The sequence below is a fragment of the Crinia signifera genome, chromosome 2, assembly GCF_055691185.1.
Source record: "Crinia signifera chromosome 2, ASM5569118v1, whole genome shotgun sequence".
Taxonomy (NCBI): Eukaryota; Metazoa; Chordata; class Amphibia; order Anura; family Myobatrachidae; genus Crinia; species Crinia signifera.
In genome coordinates, this window is record NC_139218.1 from 254,463,068 (window position 1) to 254,478,799 (window position 15,732).

General features: G+C 42.5%; 1 protein-coding gene across 3 annotated transcripts in view; it reads left to right on the forward strand.

The window, feature by feature from the left end:
• ARHGAP6 (Rho GTPase activating protein 6) overlaps positions 1-15,732 on the forward strand; it is a 566,036-nt gene that overhangs the window by 324,926 nt on the left and 225,378 nt on the right. The gene's annotated exons all lie outside the window — the stretch shown is intronic.

Sequence of the window (15,732 nt, forward strand, 5' to 3'; positions counted from 1 at the left end):
TGAAGACGGCGGACCTAGAGGGTATGTGGTCATTAGGTCTACAGTCAATTGATCGACCGCTATTGGTCGACAATCATTAGGTTACTGTGGTGAAAAAGTTGACGTGTTTTTCATTAATTTTAAGAAACCACTTGTTCATACTTTACCATACCAGTGGTTATAGAGGGAGAAAAATGAAGCATGGCACACTAATACGGAGTCCATGTCGACCTATGTTGACATAGACACCCCCCTTTAAACTCATGTTGACATTTTGACCATGTCGACTTAATGCACGTTGACCTTTTCATATGTCACCCTTCTGTCTGTCGATCAATAGTTGTTGACCCAATGACTAGAATTTTATGCTTGTTGACCTAATGAACCACACCAGGCCTAGGTGCTTTATTATGCAATTGCTGACTAATCTTCAAACCCCACCCCCAATGCATTATGATACGCGTCCATAGCCTACCCATATACTTTGACAAACCCTCACTGAGGGGTAAATGTATGAAGCAGTGATAAAGTTCCAGGTACTTTATCACCCTGACCATTCAGCTCTGACTGTTAAGTTAAAGGCTGAGTTTAGAAAGGTACAGTTATGAGCTGATTGGTCGGTGATAAAGTACCAGGCACTGTGGGGCAGATTTATTAAGCTTGGTGAAGTGATAAAGGGGGAAATTTACTAAAGGAAATTTGTAAAAAAATAGGTGTATTTGTATCCAGAAATACACTTATTTTTGACATTTTACTATCCCGAAAATACGGCAATTCGTAGTCCTATTGATGTGCTATCAATACGACTACGAATTGCCATATGTTCGGGATCGTAAATGTCAAAAATAAGTGTATTTCTGGATACAAATACACCTATTTTTTACAAATTTTCTTTAGTAAATTTCCCCCAAAGTGTCTGGTTTTTATCACAGGCCAATCGGCTCTAACTGTGAAGTTACAGGCTTGGTTTGAAAAATGACAGGTGGGAGCTTATTGGCCAGTGATAAAAACCAGACACTTTATCACTTCACCAAGCTTAATAAATCTGTCCCTGAATATCTTCTCCTCCCTTATCACTTCTTCATACATCTACCCCAGAGGATTGGCTTAAAGTGTCAGCATGTATTCTGCACCTCTATCAGCAACTTTTTCACAAACACTGGAGTCATTTTGCAGCTGAATTTATTTAAATTGGAATACAGTTTGCCAGATCACTAGGTACCTATTAGTGATCTCACTATATTCTAACTCTCAAATTCAGTTAAACAATTACTGCTTATAGCATGTAGAGTGTTATTCTAAATCACCTTTCTGTTTATATCCTCCCTATTGTAATTATCATATATCAAGGGGCATACACATGGGGCGATTTCAGCCCCTTTTCTAAACAAATTCTAATCTAACTAGTTCGCTTAGGAGCACGGGTCATTCTGTGTGTATGCCCCCAATTATGGCGATGCCATGTGTGAACATCACCTGCAGGGCAAGACCATGCATGCACTCTTTCCTGCAAAGATCGCAGTGTTTTGCCAGATGCTGCTCCACACAGATCACTCGGCGCACATCGCAGGCGTGCAGCGATGTGTGTTGAGTGATCCCTGCTTAAGCACGTCGCTCAGCAAGGCTGCCCCATCGCCCCATATGTACGGAGCTTAAAATTATGATGCTGCTTTAGTTTTCTATCTGTAAACACATAATTATTTTAGAACTGTAAGCTGTAGTTCAGTATAACAGATGAATACTCTTTTTTTTTTTTTTTGCAACACTAACATTTTCTCTGGGAAACATGACATCCCCTATGATCAGATAGCAAGAATGTGTTTTTTTTTAACACTAAATTACTGGGCAGGAATGTAAGGATGAACAGAGCAGATGTAATCTGTCACCTGACAATCCTGTTTTGCAAGTGAATTGAATAAGGCCCATACCTATAATTAAACTATGTCCAATTAATGTTTCGATACCTAGAATTTAGAGACTTTAATAAGGTCTTCCTTTCACACATTGTTTATCATTCATTCTAGAACCCCGCACCTTTCAAACCCATGCAGTTCCTCTATTCTGTCTAGGGTGGAAAGAGGAACTACAGTACATGCATTTTGAAGGATGCGGGGTTCTAGAATGATCACTATTGTTCACTTGAGTGGGCATGGCTTTCAGAAGAGATTTGTGTCCTCATGGCATGTCTCCACCCAGCTTCAGTGCTTTCATTTAAAGTTTCATACACACACTAAAGGCCCATACACACTTGAAGATTTTCATTTCAAAAGACTTTGCCAAAATCTTTGATAGATATATCTTTCACCAAAGTAGTGCGTACACACTGAGCTATTGTCCCCAAAGAGCAAGAGATTTTCAGAAGGGCGAAAGACTTTGCTGAAAATCTTTCATTATAAATGGGCTGGGTTTGAATTCCAAGGGTTCCGACGTGGCAGCCCTCACCGCATCACCCGCCAGCCTCCCTCCCGTGGAGCCATGCAGCGCCGGCCGCATCACCCGCAGCCCCTTCCCTCCCTCGGAGCGATATCCCGTGGAGCAACGCGGCACCCGCATCACACCCCCTTCCCCAGTGGAGCGAGTAGTGCCGGAGCGCCCCCCGCCTGGGGCGCTACCTGGCCATATAATATATATATATATATATATATATATATATATATATATATATATATATATATATATATATATATATATATATATATATATATATATATATATATATATATATATATATATATATTATAATATATATATATATTATAATATATATATATTATAATATATATTATATATTATAATATATATTATATATTATAATATATATTATATATTATAATATATATTATATATTATAATATATATTATATATAATAACATATATATTATATATAATAACATATATATTATATATAATAACATATATATTATATATATATATATATATATATATATAATATTTGCTGCCTTTAAATTTATACATTGGTGGCAGTGGGCAGAAATATATAAACATTGGTGGTCAGTGTGTTTAGCTGGGCAGACAGCACTTCTGTGCTGTCTGCTCCGTGTTGTGCGGGGGGCGGGGCCAGCCGGGTGTTTAACCTGGCCGGGGAGCAGCAGCAGCAGCAGCGCCAGCCGGCCAGAGGGAGAGCTGAGGGGGCGAGGGGGCGGGGGGGCAGCGGGGCGGTCCGCCGGGCTGAAAGTGGTTAATCTTTCAGCCCGGCAGGCGTACACACATGGCGATGATGGATGAAAAACCATCCCTCATCTGCTGGTAAAACCAGCAGATGAACCACTTTCCTAGCGATGATGCGGGAGCGCGCATCATCGCTAGTGGGCAATCTCTGGGCCATACACACTAGGCGATTTTGAGCCGAAAATCGCTCAAAACGGCTGTTTTGAGCAATTTTCAGCTGAAAATCGTCAAGTGTGTATGGGCTATAAGTGCTGTTGCTCATTTTCGCCCATCTGAGTGATAGTGGGGCAGATGTATTAAGCCGGGCGAAGAGATAAACTGGAGATAAAGTGGAAGGAGATAACGCACCAGCCAATCAGCTGTGTTTGAAATATGACAGTTGGGAGTTGATTGGCTGGTGCGTTAACTCCTTCCACTTTATCTCCAGTTTATCTCTTCGCACGGCTTAATACATCTGCCCCATTGTTTCTAATATCCTCTAGTGTGTAAGCTCCCGCGAGTTAACGGTGTAAGCTGTACATGTTGCTCTATTTAGACTATTCCGTTGACGACTGCATGTATGGAGTAGCAACAGGATGGCGTCACGGAATGATATTGTTAACGATCTTGTTAGTATGCACAGTATTGATTTCCTGGGAGTTCACTTGGAATCCTTAACGATCTCGCTCGTGGAGCAAATAGACTAGTGTATGGGGCTTTAAGATGAGTACACATTACATGATATCTTTAATGATTTTCCTTTTGTACTGCCGGTTCTCCTGGACAAACCATATAGTGAATACACAATGTACGATATCCTTTAGCACAGCGGTTCTCAAACTGTGGGTCCCAACCACCTCAGCATGGGGTATAACTCATTGAGTAAACACCCGGTGCTTCCCTCTTCCATCCCCCCCGTCACCATTTTCCATCCCCCCATTACCCAATGCCTCCCTGTCACAAAAGCGGTCACTTCACTTCACTGACCACACATGTGGCGGTCATTCAGTAGTAACTTACTGGGGTCCTGTAATCACTTTTATTGTCTGACTGGGTCCCAGAGCAAAATAGTTTGAGCACCCCTGCTTTATCCAGGAGCATGCTGTTGCTGACAAGCTACGGTAGTCAGTCAGAATTTCACTGCATGCACAGGCACAGGGGTCGTTAATGACAAGCAGGTGTGCATGGTTAACCATATAGTATATATACGGGTTTGGATCATTACGTCACCAGCTTTATGGTAGACAAGCATTAGGTCTACACCATTAGGTCAACATGCATTTAGGTTGACATGACTTAAGGTAGACATGCAGGAAGGTTGACATGGGTAAGGTCGACATTAAAAAAAGTCGACATGCGTTACCGGAATGTCAACACAGTAAACCTAAACACTAAAACGTAGCACCGCGTCATTTTGACATGGACACTGAAACGTAGCACCGTGTCCCCTCACTATTTAATTCTCCCACCACGCCCTAGTGGATGGTAGGGCATGAAATACCGCCTGTCGGCACGTCGTGTTGACATGGACACCGAAACATAGCACCGTGTTCCCTTGCATGGCTCGCTACGCACACCATGCTTAGGGCACACTATTTTATTCTCCCGCCATACCCTAGTGCATGGGTCTTCAAACTGCGGCCCTCCCAGATGTTGTGAAACTACAAATCCCAGCATGCCTTGCGACAGTTTTGCTATAATGGAGTGTTAAAACTGTGGCAAGGCATGCTGGGATTTGTAGTTTCACAACATCTGGAGGGCCGCAGTTTGAAGACCCATGCCCTAGTGCAGGGGTGTCAAACTCAAATTCATCGGGGGCCGCATCAGCAGTTTGGTCACCCTCAAAGGGCCGGTTGTATCTGTAGGTCCCCCTGTATAATTATAATGCCATGACACATAAATAAACGTACTACTACTACTACTACACCACAGGCTGCTCCCCCTGTATAATATAAAATGAATGCCATGACACCACAGGCTGCTCCCCCTGTATAATAATATTGCCATGACACCACAGACTGCTCCCCCTGTATAATATAATAAAAGTAATGCCATGACACATAAATGATTATACAGGAGGAGCAGCCTGTGGTGTCATGGCATTATTATTATTATACACGGGGACACCTCAGGAAACAGCAGATATATATATTTTTTTTATTGTGAGTGTGATCCTCATCCTCACTTACTGTTTCTCCGTCTGTCCTGCAGCTGCTGCGGCTTCCAGCTTTTCTTCACTGCTTGCTGCGGCCACACTGTCCCCGACTCCCGGTCCAGCTTCCCTGCCTGCTTCTACTTCTCTACAGACGCATGGGCGGGCGGCGTCATCGTCATGACGTCCCCACCCAGTGTCTGTCACTGCCGGGCATCAGAGGGAACAGGCGGCCGGGCCCTCCTCCACGTAGCTGTGGAGGCCGGCGGCCATGTTTCTGTAGCCGCATACATATGTGCCTACAGGAACATGGCCGCCGACAGTGATGGAACAGGTAAGGCGGCTGCGGTTGGGTGGGTGAGAGGAGGTGGCCTAGGCAGGAGCTGGGACACCCTGCCCTGCGTGCTATCTCCTCGCGTGGGCCACATGACGAGGTCTGGCGGGCCGGATTTGGCCCGCGGGCCTTGTGTTTGACACCCGTGCCCTAGTGGATGGTAGGGCATGAAATACTGCCTGTCAGCACATTTTTGCACAAAAAAAAAAAAACCCTGTCGTCCTAAAGTCATGTTGACCTTCCTGCATGTCAACCTAATTCTTATCTACCATCATACTGGTGACTCAATTTCTGAATCCCTATACACTTGTGCATATCATTAATAATAATGGCATAATATGTAAGCACTTTGAGAGATCTCCATTGAGATCAGGATAAAACTGATGATGTCTATGCAGGTGATTTGTCCAAGAAGTTTACATTGCAAAAATGTAAACCGTGGTTTCAATAAAGTTCTTTTTTTTTTTTTTAATGCTCCTATGTATATACAACATATATCAGTTTTACGTTTGTTCCCTCATATATCATGATGTTGCATATTTCGTATGTCTGTATAAAATCAGATAGATAAAACTTGGTAATGGTATAAATGCTTTGTAGACCTGCATTATATTCAGAGGCAGTACTGCTACTGGGAGTGGACGTATGTAAACAATCATTCCTTCGATGTAAAATTTTTCAAATACCACACTCTCAACTTGTGTGTTAAAGTTTAAAATAACTTTTTGGATAGCGTGAGCTATGAATTAATCTTTTTCTAATTGATTAAGTTTATGGAAACCTTGACTGATGTTTCGATTCACAAACTTTGGTATGCCCATTGCAAAGTTGCGGCATACTTGATACTTTCTCTTACATCCCATTGTGTTTGTTGAGGTTCTTACTGCCTTTTCCACTATTGTGGCATGCGTTTGTTGTGTCATTTAAGTAAAATGTGCTTATTAGACATCTATAATGAGGTGAAAAGCTTACGGCCCTGATTGGGGAGAATCGGGGGAACCACAGAAGGGGAGATGGAATGTGACTGTGTATTGAGGAAAAGTGAGGCTATAATTACAAAGTAATGTTTTACTCTCAGCACTTGTGAGGGATAACAGGGGGCTCTGCAGTTTATTGTTGGGAACTTTGTATGTGATTAGTGTGCTGCATTAGTGGTAAAGCTGGCCATACATCTACAGATCAATTGTCAGATCGGGCCGGTTGGAACAAAATCGATCTGTAGATGTATGGCCACCTTAAATTTACTAAGATGGGATGTTGCCCATAGCAACCAATCAGATTGTACTTTTTTATCTAGCACCTTCTAGAAGATAGAAGATAAAATAATCTAATTGGTTGCTATGGGCAACATCTCATCTTCAATAGAACTCCCACCTTAGTAATATTACCCCGTAGAGTGAAAGGGTTGGACTTGGCCAGCACATGTGTATCTGGTATGCAGAGTGTAAGTTATCAGAGAGAATAATAAATAAAGTGTGTGTAATAAATATAAATATAAGAAAATAATAAATAAAAAAATTATATATATATATATATATATACGTAATAACGGGGGTTTGGCGGCACTCGCAGGTTTTTGAAAAGAAGACACAACGCCTGTTGTTTGCTTAACGTTTCAATTCACCAATAGAATTTTCATCAGAATATATACATACATACATACATACATACATACATACATACATACATACATACATACATACATACATACATACATGCACTCGCAGACTTCAAATAAAAGGGTCTCACCAAAGGAGTACAGCCAACGTTTCGGATTACTTTATTATAACTCCGTCTTCAGGACACCGCGGATCAGTCGGTCTTTTCTGAGATCCTACCTGCTGCAGGTCGGATCTCAGAACCGACCATTGCAGTGGGTGGGGGTCGTGATTGGGTCCCAATCTCATAAGCGGCGCAGTCAGCTTGTGAGCGGGTCATACGTTCCTGTGACGACCCGTTCACGAGCACCATCGTCATGGTGTGTACCCTGCAAAAAGGTCGACATGAGGTTATTCACTGTTTTTTGAGCCGACATGTGCCGACAGGCGGTATTTCATGCCCTACCATCCACTAGCGCGTGGTGGGAGAATAAAATAGTGTGTCGGGCGTAGCGAGGCACCGTACCCGACGGTGCACTTGAAACTGTGTCCATGTCGACTGTGTTGACATTCAGGACAAAAAACTGTGAAAAACCCCATGTCGACCTTTTGACTGTTGACCTAGACATTGTCGAACTAATGACCTGTCGAACAAATTACCTTTACCCATGTCGACCTAATGACTGTCGACCATCATGCTGTAGTCCAAGTTATATTGGACAAAGCAGGACAGGGAGGGGATTAGTAAGAAGAGCAACCAATCAGGTTGCCGTAAGCACGCCAGCTACAACAGCTGTTTATTATTACCGGCGAATCAGCCGGGTATTTAAAGTCTGGGAACATTAATCACTACACTGGTGAACAAGCCTGCACTTGAAGGCGAAACGCGCGTTCAGGAAGGTGGATTGACGGCCACTGAGGAGACCCCCGTGCATACAGCACAGATGAGCACACACACTGGGAAGATAAGTAAATTGGGTGGCTGGGACTGAGTGTCCAGACCATTGTGTCTGTGGTTCCCCATGGTATATGTATAGGGGATTATAGCCAACCACCCTTCTTTCCTACCCCCAGCAATTAGAGTGATGTGCTAAAAATTCATATATATGTGTATGTTACAATCGGAATGACTTTATTTGAGAACCTATAGTGTGTAATATAATAATTTTTACAGTAAACTAGTGAATTTTTATTGATGTGACAGTACCAATGAGGATCTAACAGATTACCTATCGGAATAAGGACAGATATCTTTGCCGAAGCTCTTTATTAATCTATTTGTGCCCTAACACTGGTAATTGCTAATGCTGGCTGCAATAAATTCTGGTGTGATTTGCACACAGGAGACTATGCAGTAAGCGTCAGCCGACATATGTGTTAAGATGATAATTATCCAAATAGGTACCAAGGGAACATACCCTTATTGGTAACCTACACAAAAACATTAACATATATAATTTTGTTGCACAGTGTATATTTAATTGGGCAAAAGAGGTGTATAATCTATCTGGCATATTCTGTGATTTTCACTTCGTTATCCTGACTAAGGGACTCTCATTGCGGCCAGCCAGTGAGTGACCCCCTGCATTGGAGTTCCAACAGGGGTAATCCATTGGCAGGACCCCAACAGCAGATCCCGGTTTCTTTCTTCAATTGCCCCCACTATAGTGGCCCCTGAATCTGTACACCGTTCAGCCCGTTCACTGCCTATAGGCACACGGGCAGACAAGGAACAGATGGGACCCTAGGGGTGCATACTATTCTCTCTATTAAATCCTATCTGTATTAATATCATAAATTACACACATAGTTCTGGTGATCCTAAGCACATGAGTAATCGATTATAGTGGGGTTATCCGTCAGTGGCTGACACCACCGAATAAAAACATCATCGCCATTTTAAAAGTTATATATTTATTTTTGAAATTTATTCTTTCACATAAATTTGGGTGTAAACACTTTATGTAGAAAGACACAATTTTCATTATCACTTAGCATCGAAAAAAACCAAAAAAAAACTCAGCAAAGTGATCAATTGTCCATGTGGCTTTTCGGAGCACTATATATGGAAAAGTTGACCATTATAAGCTGAAACATTCATCACCTTAGGCGTACCTAGCGGCAATAAATGGTTGGTATGAGACGGACCTGTCAAGGGTGATAAGGTGATTCTAGGCCGATGCACCCAAGCATGGTCCAGCTCATTAAATTTATTTAATCTCATTATATATTCCACCATTATAATATCCGCTCCGGAATCCCTTGTTCCTTCCCCCCCCCCCCCCCTTTTCTTTGCTTCCACTCTCATTTGCCCAAATATAGTGTCTCCCTACACATTCACTTGTCCAGGATACCACATTAATCTTTGCTGTTTAGAAATTGAATGCCCCCCCACAGAGCTAACTCAGAACGAGTAAATAGTAATTGAATAAAAAAAATTTTAAGTAGTGCCCCCAAAAAAAGAGTTATCTTTTTCTTCCCACAAAATTTATGGTTACCCATAACTCTGGGGAGCACCACCAGCGAATAAATGCAAAAAGATACTTGTATCTTCAGTATGATAACAAGCTGGTATAGAATATTGGAATAATAATAGTCAGTGCAAGCCAAAACCCCCCTCTACCTTCTAGAAGATAGAAGATAAAATAATCTAATTGGTTGCTATGGGCAACATCTCATCTTCAATAGAACTCCCACCTTAGTAATATTACCCCGTAGAGTGAAAGGGTTGGACTTGGCCAGCACATGTGTATCTGGTATGCAGAGTGTAAGTTATCAGAGAGAATAATAAATAAAGTGTGTGATATAAATATAAGAAAATAATAAATAAAAAAATTATATATATATATATATATATATATATATATATATATATATATATATATATATATATATATATATATATATATACATACATACATACATACATACATACATACATACATACATACATACATACACTCGCAGACTTCAAATAAAAGGGTCTCACCAAAGGAGTACAGCCAACGTTTCGGATTACTTTATTATAACTCCACCTTCAGGACACCGCGGATCAGTCGGTCTTTTCTGAGATCCTACCTGCTGCAGGTCGGATCTCAGAACCGACCATTGCAGTGGGTGGGGGTCGTGATTGGGTCCCAATCTCATCAGCGGCGCAGTCAGCTTGTGAGCGGGTCATACGTTCCTGTGACGACCCGTTCACGAGCACCATTGTCATGGTGTGTACCCTGCAAAAAGGTCGACATGAGGTTATTCACTGTTTTTTGAGCCGACATGTGCCGACAGGCGGTATTTCATGCCCTACCATCCACTAGCGCGTGGTGGGAGAATAAAATAGTGTGTCGGGCGTAGCGAGGCACCGTACCCGACGGTGCACTTGAAACTGTGTCCATGTCGACTGTGTTGACATTCAGGACAAAAAACTGTGAAAAACCCCATGTCGACCTTTTGACTGTTGACCTAGACATTGTCGAACTAATGACCTGTCGAACAAATTACCTTTACCCATGTCGACCTAATGACTGTCGACCATCATGCTGTAGACCAAATGATCCTAGCCTGGCATGAAACTGGACACAGCAGTAGTTGCTAAGGCACCATGTTTTTGCATGTATGAGCTCGCAGCTGACAGCAAGTACACGCCCCAAAAAATGGTCACACATTAATTTTCCAGCCACTACCTGCACACACCCTGTTAACGCCTCCAAACGATTACTTCTTTTCATTTGCTTATCCATAAAATCCTCATTGCGAGTAGGTTTGCAACAGCACATTGATGCATCTGTATTGCAATCCATCATATGTGCAATAGTTGCTCTGTTGCATGAACATTGGTCGATGCACACAAACATGAATTAGGCCCAGTATGTATAGTTAAGGATATTCACGAATTCAATCTATGCTGTTATTCACCACATTTCATGCTGCAGTTTATAAATGTCACTGGTTGGCTTTCTAACTAGGATTTCCAGAGGTCAAGGAATAGTGACTATGAAAGCAATAAACAGATAACCAACCTCTATGTAGCATATGCTATTGTTCTGTCCTCTAATTTCCTGTGCTATGCTGATGTAATGTTCTGGCATTCACATTCATAAGAAAATTTGTTTATTATGTTATAGAAGATGACCAACCATCCACTTTAGGGATGACAGTCTTTCTTTTGTAAGTTCTGTCCTCCTTTATGTCCTCTTTTATTGCCCTTAATAACATTGCTGCAGCGGCCTCCGCAATCAGACCTTTCTGATTTGCGCAGTGCTGGTCATTTCTCTGGCTCAAACAGTAGCATCTGCACATGCGCTGAAGTACTGTATGCAGCCACAATACTATTATATATTATGGCCGCGTACAGTGCTTCTGCGCATGTGCAAAAGCTGCTGTTTGAAACAGTAGCTTCTGCATATATATAACTTAATATATAATAGCCACGTGGGAGCTGCTGCGCACACCCAGCCCAGGCCCTGCTCAGGGCACAGGGAACATATTGGAAGATGGGGACAGCAGAGAATGGGCAGGATGTTGTAACATCCGCAGCCCCCCTTCACCGGGCATCGCATTATTAATAACGGCATATGCTGTAACATATGCTGTTATTAACGCAAGGGACAGCTCTTGCGATAAGAATTGTCCCTTGCGATGTGATGCTGGCACTGGACTTCCGGGTCTGTGACCCGGGAGTCCATCTGCGCATGCGCAGAGTGAGGCGCCGGCCGCTGGGCATGCTGGGAGGGATCCGTGACAGATCCCTCAAACAGCACTGCGGTAAGAAGCCCAGAGGCTTCTGCAGGGAATCGCCAGCTTTTTCTGGCGATTCCCTCCGCAGCGCTGCCACTGCGGTGGCACAGTACAGCATACAGAAATGCGGTAAAAACCCCAATAACTGGGTTTTTACCGCATTTCTGTGATAGAGAATCACCCCCAATATCTGATATGTGTAAAAATATTTCAGATGGAGTTGGTTTTTATTTTTCACTGAATGGGTTTGAATGACACACCCCAAAATTATGGGCTCACGCCGACGTACTGTGTTAATGTTCCTCCTGCCGTGGTTTAAAAGTTGGGAGGCATGGGTTGCTGAGGGTCCAATTTCCAAAGCATATGCTTGCTCCTGGGCCTCTGAGTTGCTAGTTCCACCACTGCCCACCCTGCTAGTGTATTTCGGTTTGCTCCTTGTTTCTTTTATTTACGATCGTTTTTTCTTCAATGTATTTGTGTCCTCCTTTCCATTGTAAAAAAGTTGGTCACATTATGTAAATAGGGCCTCAGCATTTTGTATATGCCAGTTTATATACTCTTGAAGGCCATACTGATTTTGGATATGAAATGATATACCTACCATGTGTACCTGCAGTTCTGGGCTAGAACCTATGATACTTTTGTGAAAGTCACAGAATACTGATGTAATATCTGTAATACCCAGAAGGCATATGGTATTTCACATAATTGAAACTGAAAACATAAATACGTCACTATTCTTTTAATTATAATGTAAAATTGTATTTGGGGTGAGGTATATTGAGTCCTCTCATTCCCTTTGTATTATATTGTATTGTGCTGTTGTCCCTTGGAAACCAGCAGTAATGTAATGCAGATAGATTGTAACAATTACGTTTTTCTTTGCGATGTTCCCAGATATTCTATTTACTAATATAATTGTACATTTGTGTTAACACTAGGATTTTGTTGTGTGCCAACATACACTGATACATTTTCAGTAAAAAAAGACACCCACCATTGGCAGAGCAGCCTGGGAATTGCTGAGCACATCTGCATGTTTTAGAACCAAACTCTGGGGTCGGTGCACATCTCCAATGCATACGTGTGTGTGTGTGTGAGACAACTAGTCACAACTCCAAAAGCCCCTTGAGGATCTAAAGAGAAAATATATACATATGAGAAAATAGAAATATTGTTACAGTATAGCTTAACATTTTATAATAAATAATAATAATAAAAAAAACGGTACTTGTTTCCTAGCACAGCACCCAGATTTCCTACGTGCGGCACCGTAGGGAAATCGCATCGCATGGGCCATTATAACGGCATGCGATGAGATGCGATTTTTTTAATGTCATTTTTTCTACGCTCATTGTAGCCCACTATATCGCATCACATTGCATCGCATGTCCCGCAAAATCGCATGTGATCGCGTGTGATTTTAAAGGGTGTGCGATGTCATGACATTAGGTATACAACAATATGATTGTAAGTCCCAAAAAATAGGTTTAATGCACCCCCCACTATCTATGCCAGCCTGAAGCGTGGCGAGCCCCGCGAAGGGCGGCGGAACGCGTCCTCCGTCCTTTTCATTCCCCCACTCTGCACGTCGGCGTGAAGTTGATATTGCATAGTGTGGCGAGCGCAGCGAGCCACCGAACCCGAAGCGTGGCTAGCGCAGCGAGCCCCGTGAGGGGTCGCGAATTACTTCACATGTATTCCGCATCCCCTCGCGGGGCTCGCCATGCTTCAGGCTCGGAGGCTCGCTGCGCTCGCCGCACTATATAAAAGCAATTCCACGCCAACGTGGATAGTGGGGTAATGAAAAAGTTGATGGATGCATTCCGCCGCCCCGTGCGTGGCTCACGTTCGCCGCAGTTCGGGGTGGCGTGGATAGTGGGGGGGACAGACAATCATATTATTGTATACAGTACCTAATGTCATGGCATCGCACACCCTATAAAATCGAATGCGATTTTGCGGCTGATGCGATGGCCCGGGGCAGAGAGAGCAGTGAATAAATTACATAGGAAAATCGCATAGCCCTAAAATGGCTGATGTGATGTGATTCGATTTTCCTATGCAGAATAGCACACTAAGCAAATTGCTTAGTGGGCGCTGTTCTAGGAAGCCAGTACCAAAAAACATTCAATGTGAAGAACCATTTAAAGAACAATAACATGTGAAAAATATATTTAAATCATCTCTTTGCCCTGAGAGCTTTAATTGTGTCTGGATTTACCTAGATCAGTGGTTCCCAACCCTGGTCCTCAAGTACCCCCAACAGTGCACGTTTTCCAGGTCTCCAGCAGGTGCACAGATTATTCAGGCACATTTTAAAAGATCCACAGGTGGAGCTAATTATGTCACTTGTGATTCTGTGTGTAGACCTGGAAAATGTGCACTGTTGGGGGTATTTGAGGACCAGGGTTGGGAACCACTGACCTAGATCAGTGGTTCGCAAACTGTCCTTGGACCCCACACAGTTTGTTTTCCAGGTCACCTGGCAGGTACACAGGTGCACTCATTACTAACACATTTTAAAAGATCCACAGGTGGAGCTAATTATTTCACTTGTGATTCTGTGAGGAGACACTGAGAACATGCACTCAGTGGGATCCTGAGGACCAAATTTGAGAACCTGTGGTCTAAATGCTGTGTTGTGGGAGATAGTTTCCTTACTTAGTCCACAGGAATATCAGCTACTGCTTTGCAGCATATTTACCAATATATGTCAAAAAGGGGTAGAGAATGAATACTTCAACATTCTTCTGTTTACTGGTCCTGAAACCTTCTGTTGAGATACCCCTTTTCCACTGCCTTGAAAAACTTGGGTTTTGGCACGTTTGCACATAGACGTGCCTCAACACTCATTTGTTTTCAGTGGAAAAGGGTCTCAAAAGGTTTAAAGGGCAGTGTTAACAGGTAGCCCTGGTTATTCCACCCAGGATTTATTTGCAGCATGCAAACAGCCTATACAGTACCTCCTGAACCGAGGTTAGTTATGGTTACCGTACCACTGCTATGCAGACAGCAGCGATGCTTGGTGATGGTATGAATCTGAGGCTTGGGGCAGCTGTCAGGGTGCTGGCCTTGTTCCCAAACAGTCCTGTTTGGCCACACCCCAGGAGTTCTGGTCTGGATTTTTCAACCCTTGGAGATGTTTTATCCCTGGTGGATGCAACATCGGGATCAATATATGTCTTGGGTCTGGCATGGCTTCGATGAGTCTTCCAAATCCTGGGTTAGACCCTGAACTTTGGTGGAAAAGGGGAATAATTAGAGTTTGTTAATATTGTCAGGTAGAGAGACAAAAATCCAAAGGAAACCGGATACAATGCTGACAAAATGTACTGTTCAGCAATTGTGTAAAAAAGGATTCGTTATGGTGTTTCTGTAAAATCGTGAATGAACCATTGCGATAAATATGCAATTTTTTTGTAATTTAGTGGAGTTTGTGTGGGGGGATTCTGAATGGGTCTTAACTTGTACAGAATGTAAAAACATAACTTATTATTTCCAGGAAAAATTGGAGTTATTTCATGCTAAAGCGATACAAAGTAAATATGAAACTACGTAGGGAACACTAACAAACATCTCATGTGCATATTTTGGGTGTTTTAAAAATCATTTGAATGTGTTGTATTATTGAGCAGATTAAATCTGTCATACGCAATGCTTCTGCCAGGCATTGATAAACCTCCAGTGACAGCGTACAACAACCAATGTGTTCCTTGTTTCTGTTTTTCCCCCAGCAGGAATAGTTTTACATCGGAGTATAGTT